Genomic DNA, 27619 nt, shown 5'->3' with positions numbered 1-27619 from the left:
ACTTCTCATATTTTAGCTCCCATTTTCTCTCATTGGCTGATTGTTCTGTTTTCTAGAAAAATTTCTAGACTTTCTAGACTCTAAGACCTTCCAGTTTCTACTGGATATTTTATGTTAGCAATCATATTGTCATGTTGTGGTGGTTTTTTTAATTCCCTGCATGCTCTCTTTTTATAATGTCTTGTTCTTTTTTCTTCATGAATTCCATGTCTTCTCTTATTGTTATGAAGGTATTATATTTTTAACCTTTCTTCTCCTTGTGTTATAGCTTTTCTTCTCTGTTAATTTTGGTTTCTGTCTTTCATACTGGAGTCTTTCCACGTAAATCTTGTGACCCTTGTCAATCTGTATTTTGGAATCAGGCATTGGAATGCTAATTAAAAGCTATGAGTAGAGGCACAGGGTTGGTATGCTTATGGAGCAGAATGCCATTACCAAAGCATCAGAGTCACTCACCTTTCTGTTCTCTATACTAAGATTTTTTAAAATGTTATTGACATCTCCCATTAGTGTTGTCTCTTCTGTTGTATTTTTTCTCTTAAGGTCCATACTTTGTCATTCCTTTGTTGTCATTATAGTGGATTTCTTGGAGGGAACCAAGATAAATGTATGTGTTCAAGCTGTGATGCTTAACTGGAAATCTATACCCACTTTTTTCTCCATTGAGATGTTCGTCTGTGTCCTGTCATTTTAATAATTCTATATATAGTAACAATATTTATTTAAATGTGTTTTATTTTATTTTTTATTTACTCCTAATTATTTGATATTCTGTACAAAAAATTTTAATCCTTATATAGTCAAATTTCTCAAGTGTATCACCGTATCTAGAAAAAAATTCCTCATTCTAAAATTTTCTGCAATATGTTTTTCTATTTTTTTTTTTAAAGCTGGGCTTTTAATTTTTTAAAAAATAAATTTATTTATTTTTGGCTGTGTTGGGTCTTCGTTGCTGCGCGTGGGCTTCCTCTAGTTGTGGTGAGTGGAGGCTACTCTTCGTTGTGGTGTGTGGGCTTCCCATTGTGATGGCTTGTCTTTTTTTGCAGAGCATGGGCTCTAGGTGCACGGGCTTTAGTAGCTAAGGCATGCAGGCTCAGTAGTTGTGGATCACGGGCTCTAGAGCTCATGCTCAGTAGTTGTGGTGCACGGGCTTAGTTGCTCTGTGGCATGTGGGATCTTCCCGGACCAGGGCTCGAACCCATGTCCCCAGCATTAGCAGGCAGATTCTTAACCACTGCGCCACCAGGGAAGTCCCTCTATTTATTTTATAATTTTCCTAATTAAATTTTTAACTTTGAATGTAATTTTGTTTATGTTGTGATATGGGTATCAGTTTATTTTGTAATAAATGGAAACTAAAGCAATATCTGACCATTTGTTCTCACCATTCTTATAGTATATCTATATCATATTTTATATTCTCATAAATCTTGGATCCATTTCTAGGTTCTCTATTTTATATCTGTAATAGCCACACCCATTGCCAGATCTGTATTACAGTTTAAAGATACGCGTTTGGTAGTGCATTTTGATATCTTCAATGGCAAATGTCCCCACTCCTTGTTCTTCTCTATTATGTATTCTTCTTATGGCTCCCAACTATACTTTTTGAAATGAAATTTGGGTCAGTTTTCCACTTTGAAAAAAATTCATTGCAATTTTTAATAGTCTGTATAAAATTTTAGATTAACTTAAGAGAGAATTCACACTCTTACTTGTTTGAGTCTTCTTATCTAGAAACATGAATGTCTCAGGGATATTCAAGTCTTCTTTCACAGTTTTCTTTATAGAGTTTCTGTACATATTTTCCATAAGATGTAATTTTATTCCAGCTATTATTTCTATACATGAATACCATAGATTTTGAAATTTGCTTACCTTTTTGAATTCTATCATTCTATTATCTTTGAACAATTTTAGTTAATTTTTCCATATTTTTATTTATTATTCAATAAATATTTCAACTCCTACTAAGTTCCAGAAAGTATTAGCCATTCAGGACATAATGTTAAATAAGAAGAGACATGGTGGAGGGACCTTCAAGATGGCAGAAGAGTAAGATGTGGAGATCACCGTCCTCCCCACAAATACATGACAAATACATTTACATGTGGAACAACTCCTACAGAACACCTACTGAACGTGGGCAGAAGACCTCAGACTTCCCAGAAGGCAAGAAACTCCCCACGTACCTGGGTAGGGCAAAAGGAAAAAGAAAAAACACAGACAAAAGAATAGGGGCAGGACCTGCACCTCTGGGAGAGAACTGTGAAGCAGGAAAAGTTCCACACACTAGGAAGACCCTTCACTGGTGGAGACTGGGGGTGGGTGGGGGGGAAGCTTTGGAGCCACGGAGGAGAGCGCAGCAACAGGGGTGCAGAGGGCAAAGCAGAGAGATTCCGGCACAGAGGATTCATGCCAACCAGCACTCACCAGCCCGAGAGGCTTGTCTGCTCACCTGCCGGGGCAGGTGGGGGCTGGGACCTGAGGCTTCTGCTTTGGAGGTCAGATCCCAGGGAGAGGCCTGGGGTTGGCTGTGTGAACACAGCCTGAAGAGGGCTAGTGTGCCACAGCTAGCTGTGAGGGAGTCCAGGGAAAAGTCTGGAGCTGCCTAAGAGGCAAGAGACCATTGTTTCGAGGTGCACGAGGAGAGGGGATTCAGAACACTGCCTAAAGGAGCTTGAGAGACAGGTGTGAGCCGCGGATATCGGTGCACACACCAGAGACGGGCATGAAACACTAAAGTTGCTGCTGCAGCCACCAAGAATCCTGTATGCAAGCACAGGTCACTATACAAACCTCCCCTCCCGGGAGCCTGTGCAGCCCACCATGGCCAGAGTCCTGAGATCCAGGGACAAGTTCCCAGGAGAACACACGGCACGCCTCAGGCTGGTGCAATGTAATGCTGCTCTCTGTGGCCACAGGCTCACCCCGCATTCCATACCCCTCCCTCCCCACAGCCTGAGTGAGCCAGAGGCCCCTAATCAGCTGCTAATTTAACCCCGTCCTGTCTGGGCAGGGAACGGATGCCCTCAGGCAACCTACAGGCAGAGGCAGGGCCAGATCCAAAGATGAACCCCAGGAGTTGTGCAAACAAAGAAAAGAAAGGGAAATCTCTCCCAGCAGCCTCAGGAGCAGTGGATTAAATCTCCACAATGAACTTGATGTACCCTGCATCTGTGGAATACCTGAATAGACAACAAATCATCCCAAAATTGAGGCGGTGGACTTTGGGAGCAATTGTAGACTTGGGGTTTGCTTTCTGCATCTAATTTGTTTCTGATTTTATGTTTATCTTAGTTTAGTATTTAGAGCTTATTATAATTGGTAGATTTGTTTATTGATTTGGTTACTCTCTTCCTTTTTTTAATATATATATATATATTTTTTTTTTCCTTTTCTCTTTTTGTGAGTGTGTATGTGTATGCTTCTTTGTGTGATTTTGTCTGTATAGCTTTGCTTTTACCATTTCTCCTAGGGTTCTGTCTGTCTGGGGGTTTTTTTGTTTTCTTTTTATTAGTATAATTTTTAGTGCTTGTTATCATTGGTGGATTTGTTATTTGGTTTGGTTGCTCACTTCTTTCTTTCTTTCTTTTTTTACTTTTTTATTTTTTTATTCTTAATAATTTTTTAAATTTTTTAGTTTAATAACTGTATTTTATTTTATTTTATTTATTTATTTATTTTTCTTTCTCACTTTTCTTCTGAGCCGTGTGGCTGACATGGTCTTGGCGCTCCAGCCAGGTGTCAGGCCTGAGCCTCTGAGGTGGGAGAGCTGAGTTCAGGACAGTGGTCCAACAGAGGCCTCCTGGCCCCATGTAATATCAAACAGCGAAAGCTCTCCCAGAGATCTTGATCTCAACGCCAAGACCCAGCTCCACTCAAAGACCAGCAAGCAACAGTGCTGGACACCCTATGCCAAACAACTAGCAAGACAGTAACACAACCCCACCCATAAGCAGAGAGGCTGCCTAAGATCATAATAAGGTCACAGACACCCCAAACACACCACTGGATGTGGTCCTGCCCACCAGAAAGACAAGATCCATCCTCATTCACCAGAACACAAGCACCAGTCCCCTCCACCAGAAAGCCTCCACAACCCACTGAACAAACGTTAGCCACTGGGTGCAGACACCAAAAACAATGGGAACTATGAACCTGCAGCCTATGAAAAGAAGACCCCAAACACAGTAAGATAAGCAAAATGAGAAGACAAAGAAACACACAGCAGATGAAGGAGCAAGGTAAAAGCCCACCAGATGAAACAAATGAAGAGGAAATAGGCAGTCTACCTGAAAAAGAATTCAGAGTAATGATAGTAAAGATGATCCAAAATCTTGGAAATATAATGGAGAAAATAAAAGAAACGCTTAACAAGGACCTAAAGAGCAAACAAACAGTGATGAACAACACAATAAATGAAATTAAAAATTCTCTGGAAGGAATCAATAGTAGAATAACTGAGGCAGAAGAACGGATAAGTGACCTGGAATATAAAATACTGGAAATAACTACCACAGAGCAGAATAAAGAAAAAAGAATGAAAAGAACTGAGGACAGTCTCAGAGACCTCTGGGACGACATTCAACACACCAACATTAGAATTATAGGGGTCCCAGAAGAAGAAGAGAAAAAGAAAGGGTCTGAGAAAATATCTGAAGAGATTAGAGTTGAAAATTTCCCTAACATGGGAAAGGAAATAGTCAATCAAGTCCAGGAAGCTCAGAGAGTCCCATACAGGATAAATCCAAGGAGAAACATGCCAAGACATATTAATCAAACTATGAAAAATTAAACACAAAGAAAAAATATTAAAAGCAGCAAGGGAAAAGCAACAAATAACATACAAGGGAATCCCCATAAGGATAATAGCTTGTCTTTCAGCAGAAACTCTGCAAGCCAGAAGGGAGTGGCAGGATGTATTTAAAGTGATGAAAGGCAAAAACCTACAACCAAGATTACTCTACCCAACAAGGATCTCATTCAGATTCAACGGACAAATTAAAACCTTTACAGACAAGCAAAAGCTGAGAGAGTTCAGCACCACCAAACCAGCTTTACAACAAATGCTAAAGGAACTTCTCTAGGCAGGAAACACAAGGGAAGGAAAAGACCTACAATAACAAACCCAAAACAATTAAGAAAATGGTAATAGGAATATACATATTGATAATTACCTTAAATGTAAATGGATTAACTGCTCCAACCAAAAGATATAGACTGGCTGAATGGATACAAAACAAAGACCCAATATATGCTGTCTACAAGAGACCCACTTCAGACCTAGGGACACATACAGACTGAAAGTGAGGGGATGGAAAAAGATATTCCATGCAAATGGAAATCAAAAGAAAGCTGGAGTAGCAGCTCTCATATCAGACAAAATAGACTTTAAAGACTATTACAAGAGACAAAGAAGGACAGAACATAATGATCAAGGGATCTATTCATGAAGAAGATATAACAATTTTAAATATTTATGCACCCAACATAGGAGCACCTCAATATATAAGGCAAACTCTAACAGCCATAAAAGGGGAAGTCGACCATAACACAATAATAATAGGGGACTATAACACCCCGCTTTGGCCAATGGACAGATCATCCAAAATGAAAATAAATAAGTGTGGGGTTTCTGTATGTATGAAATTAAATTCGATTTCCTCCTGCTAAAAAAAAAAGAAAATAAATAAGGAAACACATGCTTTAAATGATACATTAAACAAGATGGACTTAACTGATATTTATAGGACATTCCATCCAAAAACAACAGAACACACTTTCTTCTCAAGTGCTCATGGAACATTCTCCAGAGTAGACCATATCTTGGGTAACAAATCAAGCCTTGGTAAATTTTTAAAAATTGAAATTGTATCAAGTATCATTTCTGACCACAATGCTATGAGACTAGATATCAATTAAAGGAAAAAAATCTGTAAAAATCACTAACACATGGAGGCTATTCAATACACTACTGAATAACCAAGAGGTCACTGAAGAAATCAAAGAGGAAATCAAAAAATACCTAGCAACAAATGACAATGAAAACACGACGACCCAAAACCTAGGAGATGCAGCCAAAGCAGTTCTAACAGGGAAGTTTATAGCAATACAATCCTACCTCAAGAAACAAGAAACATCTCAAATAAACAACCTAAGCTTATACCTAAAGCACTTAGAGAAAGAAGAACAAAAAAACCCCAAAGATAGCAGAAGGAAAGATATCATAAAGACCAGATGAGAAATAAATGAAAAAGAAATGAAGGAAACAATAACAAAGATCAATAAAACTAAAAGCTGGTTCTTTGAGAAGATAAACAAAATTGACAAACCATTAGCCAGACTCATCGAGAAAAAAAGGGAGAAGACTCAAATCAATTGAATTAGAAATGAAAAAGGAGATGTAACAACTGACACTGCAGAAATACAAAGGATTATGAGAGATTACTACAAGCAACTGTATGCCAATAAAATGGACAACCTGGAAGAAATGGACAAATTCTTAGAAAAGCACAATCTTCTGAGACTGAACCAGGAAGAAATAGAAAATATAAATAGACCAATCACAAGCACTGAAAATGAAACTGTGATTAAAATCTTCCAACAAACAAAAGCCCAGGACCAGATGGCGTCACAGGCGAATTCTATCAAACATTTAGAGAAGAGCTAAAACCTATCCTTCTCAAACTCTTCCAAAATATAGCAGAGGGAGGAACACACCCAAGCTCATTCTACGAGGCCATCATGACCCTGATACCAAAAACAGATAAAGATGTCACAAAAAAAGAAAACTACAGGCCAATATCACTGATGAATATAGGTGCAAAAATCCTCAACAAAATGCTAGCAAACAGAATCCAGCAGCACATTAGAAGGATCATACACCATGATCAAGTGGGGCTATCCCAGGAATGCAAGGATTCTTCCGTGTATGCAAATCAATCAATGTGATACACCATATTGACAAATTGAAGGAGAAAAACCATATGATCATCTCAATAGAGGCAGAAAAAGCTTTTGACATAATTCATCACCTATTTATGATAAAAACCCTCCAGAAAGTAGGCATAGAGAGAACTTACATCAACATAATAAAGGCCGTATATGACAGACCCACAGGCAACATCTTTCTCAATGGTGAAAAACTGAAACCATTTCCACTAAGATCAGGAACAAGACAAGGTTGCCCATTCTCACCACTATTATTCAACATAGTTTTGGAAGTTTTAGCCACAGCAATCAGAGAAGAAAAAGAAATAAAAGGAATCCAAATCAGAAAAGAAGAAATAAAACTGTCACTGTTTGCAGATGACATGATACTATACATAAAGAATCCTAAAGATGCTACCAGAAAACAACTAGAGCTAATCAATGAATTTGGTAAAGTAGCAGTATATAAAATTAATGCACAAAAATCTCTTACATTTCTATACACTAATGATGAAAAATCTGAAAGAGAAATTCAGGAAACACTCCCATTTACTATTGCAACAAAAAAAGTAAAATACCTAGGGCTAAACCTACCTAAGAAGACAAAACACCTGTATGCAGAAAACTATAAGACACTGATGAAAGAAATTAAAGATGATACAAATAGATGGAGAGATATACCATGTTCTTGGATTGGAAGAATCAACGTTGTGAAAACGAGTATACTATCCAAAGCAATCTACAGATTCAAATCATTCCCTATCAAACTACCAATGGCATTTGTCAGAGAAGTAGAACAAAACATTGTATAATTTGTATGGAAACACAAAAGACCCCGAATAGCCAAAGCAATCTTGAGAAAGAAAACAGAGCTGGAGGAATCAGGCTCCCTGACTTCAGACTATACTACAAAGGTACAGAATCAAAACAGTATGGTACTGGCACAAAAACAGAAATATAGATCAATGGAACAGAGAGAAGTTCCAGAGATAAACCCGCAACATATGGTCACCTTATCTTTGATAAAGGAGGCAAGAATATGCAATCAAGAAAAGACATCCTCTTCAATAAGTGGTGCTGGGAAAACTGCACAGCTACATGTAAAAGAATGAAATTAGAACACTCCCTAACACCATACACAAAAATAAACTCAAAATGGATTAAAGACGTAAGGTCAGACACTATAGAACTCTTAGAGGAAAACATAGGCAGAACATTCTATGGCATAAATCACAGCAAGATCCTTTTTGACCCACCTCCTAGAGAAATGGAAATAAAAATAAAAATAAACAAATGGGACCTAATGAAACTTAAAAGCTTTTGCACAGCAAAGGAAACCATAAACAAGATGAAAAAACCCTCAGAATGTGAGAAAATATTTGCAAACGAAGCAACTGACCATGGATTAATCTCCAAAATATACAAGCAGCTCATGCAGCTCAATATCAAAAAAACAAAACAACCGAATCCAAAAATTTAGGCAGAAGACCTAAATAGACATCTCTCCAAAGACGATATACAGATTGTCAACAAAGACATGAAAGGATGCTCAACATCACTAGTCATTAGAGAAATGCAAATCAAAACTACAATGAGTTATCACCTCACACTGGTCAAAATGGCCATCATCAAAAAATCTAGAAACAATAAATGCTGGAGAGGGTGTGGAGAAAAGGGAACCCTCTTGCACTGTTGGTGGGAATGTAAATTGATACAGCCACTATGGAGAACAATATGGAGGTTCCTTAGAAAACTAAAAATAGAACTACCATAGGACCCAGCAGTCCCATTCCTGGGCATATACCCTGAGAAAACCATAATTCAAAAAGAGTCATGTACCAAAATATTTATTGCAGCTCTATTTACAATAGACAGGACATGGAAGCAACCTAAGTGTCCATCGACAGATGAATGGATAAAGAAGACATGGCACATATATAACAATGGAATATTACTCAGCCATAAAGAGAAACGAAATTGAGTTATTTGTAGTGAGGTGGATGGACCTAGAGACTGACATACAGAGTTAAGTAAGTCAGAAAGAGAAAAACAAATACTGTATGCGAACACATATATATGGAGTTAAAAAAAAAAAAATCGTTCTGAAGAACCTAGGGGCAGGACAGGAGTAGAGACATAGACGTAGAGAATGGACTTGAGGACACAGGGAGGGGGAAGGGTAAGCTGGGACGAAGTGAGAGAGTGGCATGGACAGATATACACTACCAAATGTAAAATAGATAGCTAGTGGGAAGCAGCTGCATAGCACAGGGAGATCACCTCAGTGCTTAGTGTCCACCTAGAGAAGTGGGATAGGGAGGGTGGGAGGGAGGTGCAGGAGGGAGAGCATATGGGGATATATGTATATATATAGCTGATTCACTTTGTTATACATCAGAAACTAACACAACATTGTAATGCAATTATACTGCAATAAAAATGTTAAAAAAAAAGAAGAGACATGGTTCTTGTCCTTTGATAGATAATTATATCATTTTGAAATGATGATTACATTTTCCTTTCCAATTATTTTTCGTACTTATTTTTATTATTCTATCAATTGACTAAGATCTCCAATCCAATATTGAAAAACAATAAGGATAAGCTTCATCTTTCTTTTATTTATAACATTTGAACAAATATGTCTAATATTTCTCATTAGGTGTGATGTTTGCTGCTAGAGTCTGACTTTTGAAAACTTTATCATGTTAAGGAATTTTCCTTCTGCATTCTGTTTATAAAAGGTTTATAATCAGAAATATTGAATTTCATTAAAGCCCATTTAATTGTTAATGTAATTAACATGTTAAACCATCCTTGAATTCCTGTATAAACCCCGCTTGGTAATTTCTGAGTGTTCTATTTTTATCCTGCTTGACAGAATCTAGTAATGTTTTATTTAGGATTCTTGTATCTTTAGGAATAAAAAGATTGATCTATAGTTTTCTTTTACTGTGATCCTTTTTGAAGTTTGATATTAAAATTATGCTAACCTCAAAGTGAATGGGAAAGTTTCCCAGAGCTCTGTTTTTAAAGACATATTTATTTAATAAATATTTTCAAAAGCAGAGTAATTTTCTTGCCTTTGAAAGTTTGAAAGAATACACAGACAAAATTAGCCATATTTATTCTTTAATGATGTCCCTTTGACACCTATTCAATTTTATCTTTGGTTATTGATCTGCTCATTACTTGTTTTTTTAAGAACCAACTTGGGAACATACTTTTCCCTTGAAAATCATCCATCTATTTTATTAAATGTATTGGAATAAAGCAGCATTTATTATTCATTTGTGAGTTTTAAAATATCTTCCAGACCTGTGATTTTCATCACCCTCTCAATCCTCGTTTATTTGTGTTTTCACTCCTTGGACCTTTGTTCAATTTCTCAGAGGGCTATTTATTGGGGTTATGCTTTTTGGTGGTATAAATACATTTTTCAATGTCTATAATTCCTTGATCATTGATATTTATTGTAGAGAAGAAGACGACACCTGGGTTTAATTTTTTACCTTGAAAGTAAAAGCTAAGATGTAACTATTTGAAGAGATAACAGAGTAAACAGGAATGGAATAGGGAGCTGTAAAAGGTGTATCTGAGGGAGTTGATCAGAAATAACTAACTTGGGGGTCAAATGTAGACCCATTGTATCTGTGCAGAGAGGATAGGCTTTACCAGAGCCCATGTCTGGTAAATTATGTGGATAGTTTCTATGTAAGATCATAGACACTCATAGCATGCAGGAATTGGCTAGAAAATTACTCCCATTTCCTCATTATATAGATGCAGAAACTAAGCTACAAAGAGTTGAAGTGACTTACTCAAAGTTACACAGCATGCTAATTAGATGATTGAGGACTACTTAATACAATAGAGTTATTTGCACTATACAACACTTTTTTTGTTTTAAAAGAAAATATATATTTAGGTTAATAGGAAGAAATGCAGGGATACTTCTGTAAATGTTTTATAAGTATTGTTTTGATACGATGCCAGACTTCGTCTTCATTTCCTAGGTGAAGAACTGGAGACATAGAGGATTGAAGAAGAGCAAGTCATGATCAAAATCAAGTCTGAAACCTCTTTCTATTGATTGCCTTACCTGTCAGTAACTCAATAAGCAACACTGCCTCTTTCAAAAATCAATGAACGGAAATGCTATGAGGAAACAAATTGGGAGAAATCTTCATTCTTGTAAGTATTCACAGAAAAGACTTTAATTGTTGCTATTCTTTACTTATTAAAATAGGGAAAATTAAAAGAATGATAATACTCAGTGCTTGCAAGAATCCAGGGAAATTGAGGCCCATATATTATTGTAAAATAACAATCTTTGGAAAGACAAACTAGCCAACTAAGGAAAAATGCTATATGAATGAAGGTACTTGTTGTGGCAGTTTCTAATGAAAAAAGACTTGAAGCAACAGACTTAGTCAGAGGAGAAGGTCTAAGTAAATTGTGGTACACATGAGAATATTGTATAGCTAACAAAAATATCCTTATCGTCAGGAATACAAGCATGAAACAATGCCTATACCTCTGTGTACTCACTTCTCTACACTTGGCTCAGTCAGCTCCACGCACACTGAAATTAAGGTGAAGGCCAGCTGGACTCCTTTTTTCTTTTTATTTTTTAAATTGAGGTATCATTGATGTACAATATTATATAAGTTTCAAGTGTAAAACATAGTTGTTCATGATTTTTAACGGGCTTATTCCATTTGTATTTATTATGAAATATTGGCTATATTCCCTGTGTTGTACAACCAACTAGACTCTTATCCCGGGACTTTGGGAAGAATCTGCTTCCAGCCTCATTCAAGTTGTTGGTAGAATTCAGTATTTTGCATTTGCAGGACTGAGATTTTCATCTTCTTTCTGGCTGTTCGCTTGTGGGTTCATTGTCATCTCTAGAGGCTTCTCCGAGGCCCTTCCATGTGGCCCCCTCCATCTGAGCATTAGAGAACCTCCCTTATGTTGTTCCTCACGTTCTCTTTTGCTACCAACTGGAGAAAATTCTACTTTTATTGGGCTCATGTGATTAGGTTAGGCCCATATGCAATGGGTTAGGCCCATTGACCTGTCTTAAGGTCAATGTCTGCAAAATCCCTTTTGCCACATAACATAATCATGGAAATCAAACCAAGGAGCAAAGGGTACCATGGGGTCATATTAAAATTCTGCCTGCCATGCCACAGATTGGGCTCACTCTCTCACTTCCTTTAGGTCTTTTCTCAGTTGTTAACTTTTCAGCAAAGTGTTTCCTGGAATCTAGCTAAAATTTCAACTGCTCCTCTTATCCCCACCCAAACTTCTACCCCCTTTGCCTGTTTGTTTTTGTTTTTAATTTCTTCTTTAGCACTTATCATCTAATGTACAATGTGTCTTACTTATTTATATTGTTTGTTATCTGTCTTCTCCAGCACATGTAATCTCAAAGAGATCAGGGACTTTGTTGTTCTCACTGGTAGAATGGTGCCTGGAACATAACAAATACTCAGTAAATATGCGTTTAATGAGTGAATAAATGATACAAAATTATATAGAGAGTATGATTACAATTATTTAAAAATATGAATGCATGTAAACACAATTAAAATAGTGTTGTTAAGATGGTAAGATTTTAATAGCTTAAAAATCTATTTCCCAAGCTTTGCACTGTTTTTATATTGACATAACAAAGAAAAGACCCCATAGAAGGGGCTGTTCTCTGGGTAGTGGGAATTAGCCAAGTATGACATACCTTGTGAGCAGGTAATTTTGAGGTAATGCTAAGGACTCAGCAGCTCATCATAGGCAGAAAAATATGCCAGAGGCGATGTGGAAGAGGAGAAAGAGCATGGGAGATGGAATCGCAAAGACCTGGATTTGAGTCTCTCTTCAAGTATTTACGAGTCGGGTGACTTGAAAAGTCACTTAAACCCTCTGAGCCTATTTTCTCACTACATAAATGAGGACACTAACTACTTTCATCATTGGGTTGCCATAAGGATCATGTAAGATGCTCAGTATTACTTTGATTCATGTCATCCAGCCTATTCACCCTTGTGATGGCCAAGGGAAAGGCTTCTCATGCTTTACCAACTTCTCTTCTTCATCTAACTTGTGTGCAGTTACAGAAAAGGACTTTCTTGTTAGGGTAGGTTGATTTTCCCATGAAAGAAATATCACCGATTTTTTTTTAAAGCAATATTGGTTTCCAATAATTGTAACTAGCTTAAAATAACAGAAACAGAAATTCCTATGTGGATAACAAAATTTCCCTTTGAGTTCCAAAGGATCTCCTGGCACTCTCAAATTATTGTACCTTGAAATTGTTTCAATAACTGCATTCTTTATGACAGGAGTTTGAATATCAAATATTGGTCACTACAAGAATATTAAATTTTTAATCAGAAATAGGGGAAAATTACTTTAAGTTCTGATACTATCAATTTCTCATTATTTGACCTTGAACCATTCACCTTACTTCTCTTTGCCTTCTGGTACATTTTGAGAATCCTTGCATGCATGAACAAATGACTCTTTGTGGAAAATAATTCCCATAGCAATAAAAGTGATTACATTTTAAGCATCTAGGATATTCCAGGCGCAGTGCTATATTCTTTACATACATTATCTTAAAAGCTCAAAACAAGTCAACCAGCTGATATCATTGTCTCCATTTTATCCACAAGAAAGCTGAGGCTTAGAGAGATCAAATAAATTCTTGAGAGTAGCACAACAAAATGCTAGAATTGATCTCCTGCTATAATCTCTTAACATCATTTTGCATTTGGATTATTCTTTTCAATGCATTTACTCTCTGGCCCAATTTTGTGTCAAAGAGGATTTGGTTCAACATTCTATGCCTTTATCTAAGTCTTCAATTAAAAAAAAAAATTAACACAAGTTTGTTTGTTCCTTGCTACACCCCAGGCACCTAGCACACCTATTAGGTAGTAGGTGTTCAATAAATGACTTTTGAATGAATAATGTGGTGCCCTGTGCCATGTCTCCCTTGACATACAGTAGTATTGGCCCTTTCAGTTACAAATCTATTAGATTTTGTTGTTAAGATATCCTTATTTTTGTACTTTTATCTGTAATTACTAAAGGGAGACATTGTGAAATGTTTTGGTGTGGTCGGGTACACTATAGTTTCCCCCAAATTACACTATATCTATAGTTTCCCCCAAATCTACCATTCCGATAATCTTATTTTACAAAAAGGAAAGCTTAAGATGTATCTCGTTTTTCATGAACATATTATTTTTCTCCTCTTTCCTCTCTTAGAGTTCACAAATACTCAATTTTATCATTTGACCCAGAAAACTACTTGGGATAGACATTAAGTGCAATATATATTTTTGCAGCATATTCTTTTTGGTGAGGCAAGATAGTATTTTCTATCTTAATTCTTATAAGATTTCTGGCAGAATTTTGAGGCTACATTTGGGAACTTCTCTTACAACAAAAACAGCAATAACCATTTATTCCAAAAGTTGCGTGTATAAACACTGCATAGACACCTGACCTACATTATCTAATTTAATTTCCCCCAAATCTATGAAGTAGGCATGAATATTTGAAATTTACAGATCAGGAATCCAAGACCCAAAGAGCTAACTATTTGCCCAAAGTCACCCATATGGTAAGTAGTAATCAGGATTCAAAGCCAGGTCTCAAATTCCAAAGATTGTGTTTTTAATGAGTATATATGTTGCCCTTTATAACTTTTCAAGGACAGGAAACACATTAAAAACATCCTAATTTTTTCTTATGATCACTTCACCTGTGTTTGGCTTCAATTTTCTTGTTTTATTTGGATTAGGCTAGGTTATGCTGCAGTGACAAATAGCATCAATTATATTTTAGTGTTGCACTTATGTATCAAAATGGGTTTACATGATTGCAATGACTGGAAGATCATGCTGGAAAGTCATGCACAGGCAATTAACTATTTTAAACTCAAAATGATACATATCACTTCTAGTGGCATATCATGGCCAAACTTCAAGCGGTAGGGAATCACAGCCCTCCATTGTATCATGAAGGAGAGAACAAGCTATCAGTGGACACTGGTAGTGTCTCCACATATCCATGTATTTTCTGCCCTTTTCAGAGTTGAAAATATTCTCTCTACTTTTAAAATTTTTCTTGGGGTATAGTCGATTTACAATGTTGTGTTAGTTTCAGGTGTACAGCAAAGTGAATCTGTTATAAATATACGTATACCCACTCTTTTTTAGATTCTTTTCCCATATAGGCCATTACAGAGTACTGAGTAGAATTCCCTGTGCTATACAGTAAGTCCTTATTAGTTATTTATTTTATATATAGTAGTGTGTATGTGTCTATCCCAATCTTCCAGTTTATCCCTCCCCCACCTTAACCCCTGGTAGCCATAAGCTTGTTTTCTACATCTGTAACTCTATTTCTGTTTTGTAGGTAAGTTCATTTGTAGTCTTTTTTTTTTTTGACTCCACATATAAGTGATATCATATGATATTTGTCTTTCTCTGTCTGACTTACTTCACTCAGTATGACAGTCTCTAGGTCCATCCATGTTGCTGCAAATGGCATTATTTCATCCTTTTTTATGGCTGAGTAATAGACATTTCTCCAAAGAAGACATACAGATGGTTAAAAAGCACATCAAAAGATGCTCAACATCACTAACTACCAGAGAAATGCAAATCAAAACTACAATGAGGTATCACCTCACACCAGTCAGAATGGCCATTGTCAAAATATCTACAAACAATAAATGCTGGAGAGGGTGTGGAGAAAAGTGAACCCTCCTACACTGTTGGTGGGAATGTAAACTGGCAGAGCCACTATGCAGAACAGTATGGAGGTTCCTTAAAAAACTAAAAATAGAGCTACCATATAATCCAGCAATCCCACTCCTGGGCATATATCTGGAGAAAACCATAATTTGAAAAGATACATGCACCCCCAATGTTCACTGCAATGCTATTTACAATAGCCAGGACATGGAAGCAACCTAAATGTCCATCAACAGATAAATGGATAAAGAAGATGTGGTACATACATAAAAAATATTCTTTTTTAAGAGAATCGGTAATGAAGTTCAGTTTTCATTAAAAATGATACCATTATCGGGGCTTCCCTGGTGGCGCAGTGGTTGAGAGTCTGCCTGCCGGTGCAGGGGATATGGGTTCGAACCCTGGTCTGGGAGGATCCCGCGTGCCGCGGAGCAGCTGGGCCCGTGAGCCACAGCTGCTGAGCCTGGGCATCTGGAGCCTGTGCTCCGCAGCAGGAGAGGCCGTGATGGTGAGAGGCCCACGCGCCACGATGAAGAGTGGCCCCCGCTTGCCGCAACTGGAGAAAGCCCTCGCACAGAAACGAAGACCCGACACAGCCAAAAATAAAAAATAAAAAAATAAATAATAAATAAATAAAAAATTAAAAAAAAAATTATACCATTATCTATTTTCTTATAATTATACCATTATATATTTTCACATAAAAATTATGCCATTAGTTCCAACACTTCCTTCTTGAACCTTACAAAACTAAGTAAGCCCTTTTGGTTGTCCCTCAAACTTATTGTAAGAATCATGTAAATCTAATTATTATTTTCTGACCAGTTGCTCACCTTCATTATTTCCCCACTCTATACATATCCTTTAAAACTCTGCATTCATTAGAGCTCCCTGTACAGTTATACTGACCTCACGAAACTATCCCCACTCTTCTTCAGCATTATGAAACCTTGAGGGTGCAAAGTCATAATTTCAATTTTGTGTGCCTGATGTCCCCAGAGATCTTTTGGAGATTCAAGATGCTTTGAAAAGAAGGACTTAAAATGTTTATTCCTCCCCCACCTTTATTAACAAGCTATTAGAGATGTGCAAAATAAAGAAGTTTTTTTTGTTTATTTTTTGTTTTTTTTTTTAAGAAAGAAGCATTCAGAAAAGAGAAACCCAACAAAGGGTGAAAGCGGTGAAGTGAAGTCATAAGATGACAGCTTTTTTCTAGAGAAAAGCCAGTTCAGACTGCAGGAGGAGGATGGAAGATAGAAACTTCTGGGAGAGAAGCTCTCCGGGCAGTCTGTTACATTTGAAAAGTGAACACATAATTGATCTGATGGAAAAAAACTAAGGATAGGTACACTGAAGACCACTCACGTCAAAAGCAAACATAAAAACAAAATAATAGTCATTAACTCTAGGAAAAGTAAATATGTTGTGCAAAATGGAACTATACCTGTAGAATTTGTCTCTGCCTTATTCAATATTTAAACAATAACTTAAATACTGCTATTAATTAAACAGAGTTAGATATATCTGTGGTAACTTATTTCCAAATATCTCCCATCCTGTATGCCTTATGCAATGAGACTTTGTCACTCTTCCCATCAAGATGTGGAGTTGATTTCTCCTCCCTCAGAGTTTAGGCTTGCCCTGTCCCTTACATGGATCCATAGACTGCAGTAGAAGCGAATGCTGAAGGCTTGTGCAGCTGGACTTTAAGAGATCTTGTAGCTTCTGTTTTCAAGCTTTAGGAATGCTTCCTCTTGGAATGCTGCCTTGAGACTGCCATGTTCTGAGGAAGCCCGAGTGAGGCATGTGGAAGAGGACTAAGGAGCCCTGAATGAAAGCTCAGCTGAGTCCAGTTTCTGGCCAGTCCACCAGCTGAATGCAGTTACATAAGTGAAGCCAGAAGAACACCCAACTGATGCAAAGCATCCCCAAAAATAATAACTTGTTATTCCCTTAAGCCACTAATTTTGGGGTGATTTGTTATCCCCAAATAGACAACTGAAACAATATCTATATTGGATGGAAAGGAGAGGTGAGGTGATATAAGAGAGCTAAATCATCAACTAAAATGCCAGGAAATTAACAAATAATATTTTCAAAAGAAAAAGAGCACCAGGAGTATATGATGAGAGGTGTGGAGATAGATGCCAGAAGAAACAATTCAAGTGTTTTAAGTTGTTGCCTGGGGCCAGACCATGGGGTGGGCCAGGGGAATGCAGTTTTTCATTACAGACCTCTTAGTTGTATTTGATTTTTAAAATGTGAACATGAATTGCTTTGATAAAAGTAAAATTTATGTATTTTAAAATTATCCCTGGGATATGCAGTCATGTGAAGCTAGGGCATGCGAAGGCCTCAGGGCCTGGCAGATGAATGAGGAGACAGCTCTAATTTGGTAAGTGGCTTTCTGAGGACATCCTGCCCCTAAAGGCTTGTCTTCCCTCTTAGGCCTCCCCTTTCAGTTTCAGTTCTTAGCAACCAGTTAAAAATGAGGATGTATTTTAATGTACAGGCAAAGGCTTACAAGTAACTTAGAAGAAGAAAAGAAAAACAAAAAAAAACACACACAAAAAAAACAAAACAAGAGGCAGCAATGAACTTCCCTTTGTCTTCAGCTAATTTCTATCCTGGCCCCCTTTCTTCTTAGAAGAAAAGGTAGAGAAAAAAAGCCCAGAAGCCCTTGAATTACTAACACCTAAAGTAAAAGAATAATATCTTTAAATCACTGGCTCTGAGAACCTCTCAATAGCCCCAACTCTGTGCAATCTGATTTCTGGAAAAATACTCATAATTGTGTAATCTTTGAGGTCCCTCCTTGTTTGTGACTATGCATGTCATCTTTACATAAATCTTAAAGAATTTGGGGTTCCTCCACTAATATACTATAGGCAGAAATAGCTTTGGAAAATCTGCTTATTTGTATTTCCTCCATCTTTCCCTTTAGAATTCTTAATACCATTCTTTGGCCTATTAAACATGCCTGCTCAAGCCATCCTTTATTTCTTACAGCAACATAGTCTGTGGCTTTGGCTACACAATTCTGACAGCTGGAAAACTTGGTTGGTTCATGCTTTAAAAAAAAAAATCAATCAAAGCAGCTGTTTGGCAAAGTATATTGAATGATTTTCTCATTTTTCAGCAAGCTGTTGTGGAATTACACCACTTCAACTCAATGGTCTCTCATTCTCCCAAATATCTCTACCCTTTAACTGGCTTTCCTTATTCTGTCCTATCCTCGCCTCAGCCCCCAGCTTACCTTACCTTCAAAGGAAGTACCACAGGGTTGTGTTTTCTGGTTGGGTGATGCCAGTAATGAAGGTGGAGCTATTCTTGGAGAATGGATCACAGAATATGTGTGTGGTCAGTTTGTATGCAAAAAAATGTTAAGATGGGAGGGCTGAGCAAAGCCCCTGCCTCTGCCTTCTCCATCCTTGCCAGCGTTAGTTACTGGGTCCAACCTTGGCCAGTCCAGCATCATCCCAGGTTGTGCCAGGCCCACCATCCCTAGGACTTGGAATTGAATCTTATGCTCACAGGCTGCTCTCTAACCTGCCAAGTATAACAATAACAAGAACAAGAATAAATGCCAATTGCTGAGCATCTGCTATGGGTCCAAATTGGACTGGTTACTTATTGCTAATCCTTCCACCAGTCCCAAATGTTAGGTATGCTTATTCCCATTTTACAGAAAAGCTTACATCCTGGCCCAGGGTCACGTAACTAGCCACATGTGGAGGCAAGATTTTGATATGTATTTTTCTGACCACAAAACCTCAGTCTACTCTGGATATTACTGGCCTTCTGGGCCCTGCAAACACATACTATTGTGTTGACTTGAAATAAATAGGTCCCAAATAGCTTAGTTCTATCTTACATTGAGTCTCTCTTTCTGAAGAAGCGAGTCTTTCACCACCTCTCTCTTTCTAATGAATTAAGCCCCCTTGATGGTGACATTTGTCTGAATTTGGCCAATGCATTTAACTCTGTTCCTTGAACCCCTGGCAGCTTTGGCAGAGGCCGATATAGAGAATGGCCAGTTCCTTCAGCCCTGGTCTTGCCTGCCTCCCCTCCCTGCTGCCCAAGAACTCTACCCTTAAAATGCAAACATCTAAAAAAACTAATGAATGTTATATTCATTACTTATGCATGTCATTGTGTCCTAAGCAGTGTGCTATAGTTTGTGGGGGACAAAACAAATCAAGCACAGATCCTGGCCTCAAGGAGCTACTATCTGTTAGAAGCGGTTGAGTAGTATAGATTTAAACCACTAGTAATAGTAATTGTAATGGTAAGCACCTATATAGCTCTTCCCAGGGGAAGGGCACTTTAAGAAAGTTATTTCACTTTGTCCTCACAATAGCCCAGTGAAGTAGATTCTGTTATCCTATTTTACAAATAATGAAACGGCAACAGATAGGTTAAGATTATGAACCCAGGCAGTCTGGCTCCAGATCTGAGCTCTTAAACACTACTGGGTTTACTGAAGATGCCACATGGGTTGCAGGAGAAACACAGGTCATGGGAACTGAGAGGAGAGAGAAATGTCACTTGGCTGCATAAAGCTAGGAAGGCTTCCTGCAGGAGGTAGCACTTGAGCTAAACCATGAAGGATGGGTAATATCGGGCCATAAGGGATGAGTACACAGGAAGGGAATTTCAGAGGGAGAGAACAGCAATCAGCTGGTTGTTCGAAGGCTCTTGTTGCTGAGGCCTCACCTGCCTCCTGTCTGAGTTGTGACATCAGTCATCAGCCCAGCCCTGCATGCCTGCAGTGTGCAAGACTGGGTGATCCTTTTGTCCATCAGCCCAAGTATGTCTTTGGAAAAATACCTTTATCCCCCTTTTGCACGACTCCTGGTTTCTCTCCTGGTTTATGTCTGTCTCTGGGATGTGGAGTCCTTCCTTTAAGAATGTCAGTGTAAAAGAACCTTGAGCGAGGATTTGACCCAGGCAGGAGAGCAGCTATTCACCATGTCAGATGAGTGAATTCACTGCCCAGCCTAGGGAAATACTTTTGGTGTTGCTCTACCCCAAGGGGGACAGATGGCAGCAGGCTATCTAACCTCTGTGCATTTCCTGAATGTGACATGTCTGCTCATCTTGTTGTTGGCTGAACTGAGAGGGACACCACAGTGAGAAGGCTGGGGAGAAAACTGAGCATGGAATCCTCATTCCTGAACCCCTTCACCATGCCCCATCTGCGCCAAGAAAACGGTCATGGTAATGATGAATTTGTACCCTGTGTCTCCCACTGAGGGTGCAGCTCGGGGAGAAACTTGGGGATGAACATAATCCCCACCACACTGAGCAATGCCTCTGACCACAGCACAAACTGCTATGGAGGTTCCTAGGTTTTCTTAATCCTCTAACTTTAAATCCTTTTCAAATACAAACTCATTGACCATTCAGCATCATCCTGAGTGAACTTTTTATTCACATCATCTGACTTCTCCTCTCCAGATGTGTCATCATGGGTAGCCTCTGCTAATTGTAGCCATTATGGTTTCTCGTTGTTTTTGTTTTTTGCTGAGTTACTTGCCTGCTCCTGACATTAGAAATGTACCGATCTCCTCTCTTTCCTAAGTCTGAACTCCAGCTTTACTGTTTATATTCATTGTGTTCCAAAATAATTAGTCACTTGCCTTGGTGGATGAGTTTTGAATGTGACTTTTCTGAAGAGATACTTCCAGAATCCTCAAAACAAGAAGACTCAAAGTCCTTTAATGTCATCAGTAGGTTTTTACTTCTGTTGGGGGGTGGGGCAGGGCGTGCGCGTGTTTTACTTTCCGTGTGCCATTTCTTTTGCATCTCCCAGTGGTTAAGGAAAGACCTGGTACATGAGTAGCCTCCCCCTGAAAGCTCTGGGCATCCATCTCAGGCACACAGACAGAAGATGTTCTCAGGGTTCTGAGGTGAACAGTGCCCTTGCTTCTGTGGAGTCGTGATGAATGGAGCAGATGTTCTCAATAAGTCCTGATGTGAATAGAAAGAGAAAACTGACTGGATGAAAAAAGAGGGGGTGAGAGATATCCTGTAACACATTATTCCCCTAGGCTGGAGAATACCACATGCAAAACTTCTCCAATAGCTTTGAAGAGTCAACTTACTGAAGAGCTCAATAAGGTGGTATGAAATCATCATTACTTACCCTGGACGATTTATGTTCCCATGACTTGTGTTAGTTCAGATGTGTTTTTCCCTCCTATAAGATCTTCACCTTTCACTTGCCTTGTTATGTTTATAGGGTTGCTCTTATGTATCTTGTTCCTAAAGCCTCCTAAGCTATTTTCCCCCAATGCACTGGACTCTAGGCAAAGAGCATTTTTGAACTCCTGGTAGTGTCACCGGATATTTGTCTGTGCGCTAGTTGAATTCCTGTGCAGCTTTGAATTCTCTTTCCAGAGAAGTAAGGCTTTATGGCTCTTGCAGATTCGCTTAATCTTTTGCAGCACATGAATGATCCCTTCATTCTAAAGGCCCCATGGTTGATTTGGTAATTTCTATAGATCTGTCTCTCACGGGTTTGCTTTTGTCTGCTCCTTCCTTTTCTGTTACTTCATTATTTCATGAGATTTTACTCCATCTTATTTACCATCCCCAATTCAGGCCACTCCTTATTCTTCTCCTTAACTTTAGAGCTTTTTTACAGCTCAGCCTCCAAGAGCCCAGGGTTTCATCTCTACATTCTGCCCATCATTCCCCCTCCTGTTAACTGAAGCATAGACTAGGAATTGCGTGCTTCCATACTCCATTGGTCATTTGTAGCTTTGGCTTTATGGGGATTTTGTCTCTGAAGACCTCATTCCATGAGATCTGTGGTGTCCTAAAAGATAGAGAGCAGAGTTGCCGGTCACTGGCTGGAGTGAGAACTTGTCTGCTTTAAGTTCTTCATGTTCATTACTTTGTTTGGAAAAATGTGTCTTTTAGAATTCTGTGCAGGAAGACATTTTGTGTATGTGTGGGTTTTTTCCTAATTATATGAACTCTATATTTTGATAATAGCATACTGTTTTTTTTTTAATATTTCAGGGTGGTTTTATCTTAAAGACTGTGAGTTTTAATCATATTTAGAATTTGATATTTTTATTTAACCTATATTTTTGTTTAAGAACTGCAGCATTAGAGAGGAGATATGGGGATATATGTTTATGTATAGCTGATTCACTTTGTTATACAGCAGAAACTAACATACCATTGTAAAGCAATTATACTCCAATAAAGATGTTAAAAAATAAAAAAAAATAGAAAAATAAAGGACCAGATGGTAAAGAAAAACAAACATACTGCAGCTTTTAAATCCACAATTTTGATTCAGATTTAAATATAATCAGTTAAGCTAATACATTTCACCAGCTCAGGGCTTATAAAACACTCAGGAAAAAGAACAATTCAAGATATCTTTTGAGCCCCTATGTTCAAAACAGTTTGCTAATTGAGTGTTGGAACCTTTAACCAGAGTATCAAAATTAAAGAGAACAGAAACAACTGTATGAGAAGTTCTGAAAATCTCAAACCTCCATATTTCCAGTCTTTTCACCTCCCAATTCATCTTTTTTTTAATTGCTGCTATAATGGTCTTTCTAAAACATAATCCAAATCAAGTAGCTTCCCTGATCAGAAGTCATATCAGTACATTCATTTAATTTCATAAATGAAGTCCAAATTCCAAGAATTGACAATGCAAAATCTCCACAATGTGGTTTCAACTTCCCTTATCCTCATATTTTTACCATTTCCTTCCTCCATCTCTTCCTCTCCCCATCCCTGCCTTCCCATCTCCCACCCTTTCTCCCTTCCTTCCAGGATATTAAACATCCCCAATATACCAAAGTCTTGAGACACAAAGGGGAATGAGTCATCCCTCCAAGACCCCCAGTCTCCATTCTTCTGCCAAGGTTCACAGTACCTTCTACATACTCTGGCCCTATTGTCTTTGCTCCACCGTGTTCCCACCACTCACTCCCTCCCACCTTTCCGTCACCTCAAATGCCATCTCCACTACCATCTCTCCCCATCTAGACTCTCTCAATCCAAACTCCTCTCCTTCCTTAATGCTTCACAACCTAGGGTGTCCACCTTCTATGTGCTTCCTGTGGTATATTTTTCCTTCATTAAATTTTTTTCTGATCATGAAAGCAATGCATGCTCATTCTGTAAGACTTTGAGAATCGAGGTAAGTGTAAAAGGAAAACATGATACATGGTCTAGTGTACGAGGCATTCACTGAGAATGTGGATGTCCAGATTCTAGTCCTATCTCTGCCATTTAGGAGATGAGGGACATTGAGTGTGGTGTTTACCCACTTTAGGCCTTATATTTTTCTCCTCTAAAAGATGGGAACTGAGCTCCTGATCTGTAAGGACTATTCCGGTTGCAGAACTCAATGCCTAATTTACTTGTCTATAAGTGTACACTGTGCATCTTGGCTCCTCTGTCGGGCAGTGATGTGCTCTTCATTGCCACACCTTGTAGTTGGCCCAGAGTGCATCTTCCCGCCATCTTGGAAGAACAAAGGCATGCTCTGAGAGTCTCATAATTTTATCCGCAAAAGACTCAACTTTTAATAATTTTCAGCCATTATTTCAAATGTACGTAGCTTATTTAATGGTGAAAAATGCTGGACTTGAATTTTATTATTAGATTCAGGGTTTATTATCCTGTGTCTTTCTGTACATTCTTGCTTCCCTTTTATTCCCTTCTAACTTCAAATGATAGCACCAAGCAAAACATTAAAATTCTATCCGCTCAAACACCGCCATAAACATTATTTAAAATGATTTTGTTCAAAATCATTGCAAACCCATGTGATGCATGAGTCTATATTTAATGCTATCCTCTCTTCTGAAATTTGAGAAGTTTTTTTTTTCGGTCTAGAACTCTGTGATTTGGAGAATTGGAAAAAAACTCTGAGAGTAGCAACTTTATCATAAGATTCATGCCAACAGTAACTGGATAAGGGTGTAGATTTATAAATCCCTATAGTTCTTTAGAGTTTCTACATATTTTGAGGGGGAAGTTTTTCCATAACATTATCTCCTCTTTCCTAAATGTGATATCCAGGAAGCCCTTCATTTATGTTTGCTACATAATTACCCTTCAAAGTAGTTCCTGAGTCTTATATAAGCAACCAGTAGATACTTTGTTTCCTCTGTGCTTTCCTGTGTAGGGGGTGGGGTGGGATGAAGGCTTGTCCTGGGACTGTCACTTGTCTGGGTGAAGGTGGGCAAATGGCAACCTCCCTGTATCTCAGTTTCCATCTCTTTAAATTGAATTACCTTTCTTTCCAAATTGTGGTGAAGATCAAATAAGGTGGTATGATAAAACCTTTTGAAAACTACAAAGCCCCATAGGAGGTGGCAGGGGTAATTCTCCTTTAGACCTGTCCCCAGCGTTCATGGGAAACCTGTCTCATGCCCCATCGCCTGTAAAATCTCTGTTCTTTGCTAGGTATGAAGAGAGCTGAGGGATCGTTTTACTTTATATTTTGCTTTAACACTATGGTAATATTAATGTGTAAACAGAACTTTTGCATTGATATATTAATTGCTTTCATCTATTATTTCCTACTATTGGAAGTATTTCTCTATACTCCCTAGAAATATATTAAAACTATTTGATTATAATTCTATACTAATGGTAATTAGCACTCTTAAGAGCGTAAACATGTAGGCACCCGGTATCATGAAGTCCCTCTTTAACATGCCAGGATAATATCCTGTTATTCCAGAGGGGTGAAACAAAAAAAGAAGTTTGTTATCGTCAAAATGTGAGAGAGCACAAAACAAGATACCACAGGAAATCAATTGCATAAGTTGTGAAAAATAACCCACCCTCTTATTTGCTCTCTTATAGTATAAAAATACATCACACATAATTCCCCCCCCCACATCAAAATATAGTCAAACTAGTCAAAAGGAGAAACTCTGAGCATTTTTTTTTCTCCCCAGTTTTATTGAGATATAATTGACATGTAACATTGTATTAGTTTAAGGTATACAACATAATGACTTGATATATGTACCCATTACAAAATGATCACCACAGTAAGTTTAGTTAACACCCATCACCTGACATAGTTACAAATTTTATTTTTCTTGTGATGGGAACGTTTAAAATCTATTCTCTTCGCAATTTTCAAATATGCAATACAGTATTGTTAACCAGGGCTGAGTGTTATCTTCTGAACTGGTCTACCAATATCTTGTTAGATTATGCCACCTGCTCCCTTCTAACTATTTTTTAACCAGAACCTTCTGAGACAGAACAACTGTTTTCTGCTATTGTAGCAGATCCTTGCCATAAACTCTGTGTTTTGAAATAGCAGTTTACTTAGGTCAAATAGGCTGATATGTTTCAGTTGCTGAATTTTTATTAGATTTTTAAATATATGTATAAGAGCTCACATAAATGTTTTTCCATAGGTATTATCCTATTCATTTTTACAGAACGGGATTCCAAAACCAAGCTCCAGGGAGGTCAAGCAATTTGCTCAACGTTATGTAACTGTTGGAGAATTGAGTTGTAACTTGTCTCAAGCCCCAAATCCCACACTTTTTCTTCATGACGTTCCCGATCATTTTTCCTCATCTCTTAGCAGTAGCAACTTTTCTCTCATCAATTCTCCTATAATTCTTCTTCCTGGACCATGTTGCTTCTCACTTTGAAGGATGCAATTCTATCGGTGATTTGGTGGAATCAGTAAATGTCATGCTACCTGGGCATGCAGGATGCTCTTTTACAGAAATAACAGGAGAAACAGTCTTAAAATGAGGCACAGTGGCTGTTTATTTAAACGGTCCCACTGAGGCCATTTTCACCAACTAGGTTTCAAAGTTCCCTGCTTATTTCCTTGCACAAGGAACACGTCTTTGGGAATGATGCTGTCCTTCATGACGCTTCACGGGAAACAGACAGACATTTCAAATCTCATTACCTGATCGATCCAGGCCTCCTAAGAGAGAGAGAACAAAGGCAATTTATGTGGGAGGAAAACGTGAGTCAGTTAGCTCCCTGACTAAAAGATGAGAGGACGCCGAACCATAAATCCCAGGTAGACCTGTTTCTTCTCAGTTCAGAGGCTGCCTCCTGACTCCCTCTGTAGTAGGAGCAAATACTTTATGGAGGGCAATTGTAACAGACCGTTTCTACTGGACACGGCAGGTGTTTTTCTTCGGCTCTTTCTTGACGATGTGGTCCCAAAGTGGGTTACAGCAGAAGACACACATAACTTTCTGGACCCTCTCATGACTCTACCACGGATGCAAGCTTCCTGGTTTCTACCTTTCCAGACAATCAAATAGCTGTGATTTTATGGGAATCAATGTGGTATCAACATGGCATCTAAAAGATAGAACAGGGCAAATATATGCAGTTCTGTGTGAGCGACTGTATCTGAATGTCAGTGAGATTAAAGGACTATGTAATAAGCTTCAGCCATGGGTCAGGCACTGAGCTGTGTACTTTTTCACCCATGGTCTTTCTTTTAATTGTCACAGTCACTCTCCTAAGAGGGTGGTAGAATAAAGACTAACCTAGATCTGGCTTAACTCAAACCAGAACTGAACTGCTTTACTGCCATCTGTAACTTAGCCTCCTAATCAGCCTGAACCAGTTCCTGTGTGAACCAGTTTTAAAGACAACGGATCCTCATGGAACATTTTTCACTGGCAGGTCCACTAATCTCTATTGTCTTTATGTTGGCTGTCAGCAAAGGGATGGGGGGTTATTTGCTCATTTCTTCTTCAGACTGGAATCTTCTATGTATCTGAAATATAACAAGCCACCTGATACAACGTGGTGGGCTAGATAAAAAGAGCAGATCATTTGGAGTCAGACAGACCAGGGTTGGAATCCCAACCATACCTCATCATCGCTGTGTTGCGTTGAGCAAGTCACTTTACTTCTCTGGGGCTCAG

General features: G+C 38.2%; 1 long non-coding RNA gene across 3 annotated transcripts in view; it reads left to right on the top strand.

Moving 5' to 3' along the window:
* LOC309665077 overlaps positions 1-27619 on the top strand; it is a 514078-nt gene that overhangs the window by 413295 nt on the left and 73164 nt on the right. For 2 of the 3 annotated variants that reach the window (XR_014266191.1, XR_014266192.1), the window contains exon 6: positions 10950-11127. This is a non-coding gene — a long non-coding RNA (uncharacterized lncRNA). Of the gene's footprint in view, positions 1-10949; positions 12533-27619 lie in introns of those variants that run through there. The other variant, XR_014266193.1, reaches the window with a different exon arrangement.

Source organism: Balaenoptera physalus, assembly GCF_965194825.1.
Source record: "Balaenoptera physalus genome assembly, chromosome: 7".
Lineage (NCBI taxonomy): Eukaryota > Metazoa > Chordata > Mammalia > Artiodactyla > Balaenopteridae > Balaenoptera > Balaenoptera physalus.
This window is presented reverse-complemented; position numbering and strand designations above follow the sequence as displayed.